Source organism: Ursus arctos, chromosome X (genome assembly GCF_023065955.2).
Source record: "Ursus arctos isolate Adak ecotype North America chromosome X, UrsArc2.0, whole genome shotgun sequence".
NCBI classification, from domain to species: Eukaryota; Metazoa; Chordata; class Mammalia; order Carnivora; family Ursidae; genus Ursus; species Ursus arctos.
The window spans coordinates 65,635,968-65,639,669 of record NC_079873.1 but is presented as its reverse complement, the minus strand read 5'-3'; the positions used below and the strand labels follow the sequence as shown (position 1 = coordinate 65,639,669).

The 3,702-nt window shown below is 32.3% G+C and overlaps 1 non-coding gene across 1 annotated transcript; it reads left to right on the top strand.

Moving 5' to 3' along the window:
- The first annotated feature begins 1,957 nt into the window (after nt 1–1,957).
- LOC113242187 (U6 spliceosomal RNA) lies at nt 1,958–2,063 on the top strand. Its single transcript, XR_003311826.1, has one exon. It is a non-coding gene; the product is annotated as a U6 spliceosomal RNA (small nuclear RNA).
- The last annotated feature ends 1,639 nt before the right edge of the window (nt 2,064–3,702 follow it).

Here is a 3,702-nt window from a genome sequence, read left to right as displayed (position 1 = left end):
GAAGCATGAAGGCAAATAGCCTTTTTTTTTTTGTCTATGGAAGATCAAAGGCAAAACCCTTATTCCAGGATTTGTATTTTCAACTACAGCTCTCTCCCAGTGAATGCTTTATTTTTTTTGATGGGAAAGTTGTTTGTAGGTATCACAAATAAACTGTGATACTATTCCTTAATTCTTTTCTTTGTACTATCCCAAGACCTCATTTGGTGATAACTTGGAATAATGCTATATAACACACAATTAGCTTTTTACAAAACTCTGGAATAAGGGATGTCAGTGATAAGGATGGTTGACACTTCTAGACCAAAAATTCCCAAACTTTCAAAAACCTGCTTTGGGGCCTCAGTTTTTACAATGGGAAAACACAGGATTACTTTTACAAAGAGTATCATAATACATAGCACTGTTTAATGATGTGACTATCTTTTTGGAATTACACTTGAGATTTAGAAAGATACTTAGTTCATTTGAAATTAAGTGGCATAACCATTTGTCTGGGCCAGTTATCTCAGTTCATTATAGTGCTAATGAGACCAAAATCAAAAGTTTGAACCCCAGATGTGTCAATTAACACCCCAGTCCTGGATTCTATACTTTCACAGCCAAACTTGAAATCTTAGCCACAAGGTAAAATAGGTCAGAGAATGTGAGAGACAAAAAAGATCAATTCACAGGGCCAAATGTAAGCATGTTTTCTTTACATAGGGATGGATATACATATGTTCTTGGGAAGGGAAATACTCCAGACTATTTATAAACAATAATTCAATGATTATGAATATTCAAGAAGGTCAGAATGTGGTATCTATTACATAGAGGGAACTGGTGGTTAGTTTCTATAATTCAAGCCATCTTGCAATTCCTCACTACATGTCTTTTGCACATGTAAAAATCCTTTTGACATATTTCAATCATTCATTTTGGAAAATAAAAGACCAGCATATTTTAATGCATATTTGCTTAATGATGTATTTTATTAAAGAGCTAGTAGCATCATCTGTGCCCCTGAATTCTACATTTTCCTATTTTATAAATCTTCATATTCCTGTGAGCATCATAAGTTGTTAACTAATTGATTTTGTGCTAATTTAAAAATATTGATTGAAAAACCTAGGAAATCATGGAGTTACTTTTAGCTAATCACTAGCCATCAGCTATTCAAGACAGAATTTAAGTTTGTCTCTCTTTTGCATGCCCTAGTGTGGTCAGCATAGATCCTGATAAAGAAAGAATAAATGATGGATGATAGAAGGAAGATGCTTCTATTAGAACTTGTACTCTGGTCTTCTCTATTTTATTAATGTTTTTAAAATGTTGGCAATTTGTATGTAGGTAACTCAATTTTCTTTCATATATATTGTTTATTTTTATTTTTCACAATTTTTTATTGTTATAACATATAATGTATTATTTGTTTCAGTGGTATAGGTCTGTGATTCATCAGTCTTAAGCAATACACAGCACTTACAACATATACCCTCCCCATTGTCCATTATTCATCCACCTCATTCCTCCCACTCCCCCCACTCCAGCAACCCTCAGTTTGTTTCCTGAGATTAAGAGTCTCATATATATTGTTTTATTTAATATTTTTGAAATTCTTTAACCAGCAAAGCAGGTATTATTATTACTTTAAAAGCAAGAAACTAAGGTATAAAGAACCTTAGTGATTAAACTAAATTAATCAGGAGTAGGGAAATACAGTGTATTTATTCACAGCATGGACTCTGAAAACACAACGTATCTTTTTGAATACCAAATACTGGCTGCATGATCTTAGAAAAGTTAAATAACTTCTTTATACCATATGTCCTCACATATAAATTGGTCATAATAATGGCATTTCTCCCATAGGGGTCAGGAAGGATTAAATAAAACAATATATAAAAAGCATTTAATAGAATTTGAAGTATTTATAAAGTACTATGTGAGTGATTTTTATTAAGATTATATTTTTGTGTTCATTTCAGCAGCACATATACTAAAATTAGAACAATACAGAGAAGATTAGCATGGACCTTGAACAAGGATGGCACACAAATCATGAAACATTCCATATTTTTAAAAAAGAGTATATTTTTAGTTTACAATGTTAAATATATTTATTTTCTCTAAGTAAATATTTTTTAAAAATATTTTTTATTATATTATGTTAGTCACCATACAGTACATCCCTGGTTTTTGATGTAAAGTTTGATGATTCATTAGTAAGTAAATAATTTTATGGCCTGGAAAACACAGATTTTTCAAAGTTACTAAAGAATATATGTTCAAAGCTATGGTGGGACAGAGTAAGAAAGCTGAGTTTAAGAGGAAAAAGAAAGGCAAAGCAATAAATCCTGTTCATAGAAATTGTTTTTATAGTGGCAAAATATATACAACATAAAATTTTACATAAATTCTAACCATTTTTTAAAGATTTTAATTTTAAGTAACTCTACACCTAACATGGGGCTTAAACTTACAACTCTGAGATCAAGAGTTGCATGTTCTATAGACTGAGCCAGCTGGGCTCCCCAAGTTTTAACCACTCTTAAGAGTAAAATATAATGGTATTAATTACATTTGTAATCATCACCATTATTTACAAAACTTTTCCCTTACTCCAAACAAACTTTGTATCCATAATGCAATTTTCCATTTTATCTTCCTTCTAGACACTATTAACATCTAATCAACTCACTGTCCCTTATAAATTTGTTTATTATAAATACCTTATGTAAGTGGAATCATACAGTAGTTGTTCTTTTTTAATAATAATTTTTATTGTGTTATGTTAGTCACCATACAGTACATCCTTAGTTTTTGATGTAGTGTTCCATGATTCATTATTTGTGTATAACACCCAGTGCTCCATGCAATATGTGCCCTCCTTAATACCCATCACTGGCCTATCCCATATTTGTTGTATTTGTTCTTTTATGTCTGGTTTATTTATTTTTTTTAGTTCAAGTTAGTTAACATGGAGTGTAATATTACTTTCAGGTGTAATAGAATCTAGTGATTCATCACTTACATACAGTTCTCAGTGCTCATCACAAGTGCCCTCCTTAATATCCACCACCTGTTTAGTCCATCCCCCCACCCACCTCCCTCCATCAACCTTCAGTTTGTTCTCTATAAAAAAAAGAGTCTGTTTTCTGGTTAGGCCCTCTTTTTTCCCCCATGTTCATATCTTTTTTGTCTCAAATTCCACATATGGGTAAAATCATATGGTATTTGTCTTTCTCTAACTTATTTCACTTATTGTGATACTCCCTAGCTGTATCCAAGTCATTGCAAAAAGCAAGATTTCATTCTTTATTATAGAAGAGAAATATTCCATTATATATATTTCACATCTTCACATCTTCTTTGTCAATTCACAGTCAATGGACTGGACATTTGGGCTCTTTCTATAATTTGGCTATTCTTGATACTGCTGCTATAAGCATCAGAGTGCATGTGTCCCTTCGAATCAGTATTTTTGTATCTTTTGGGTACATACTTGTTAGTCCAGTTGCTGGATCATGGGGTACTTCTATTTTTAACTTTTTGAGGTACCTCCATACTGTTTTCCATAGTGGTGACAGCAGTTTACACTCCCACCAACAGGGGAAGAAGGTTCCCCTTTCTCCACATCCTTGTCAACACCTGTTGTTAACTATGTTGTTAATTTTAGCCATTATGACAGGGGTGAGGCGATATGTTGTTCTAGTTTTG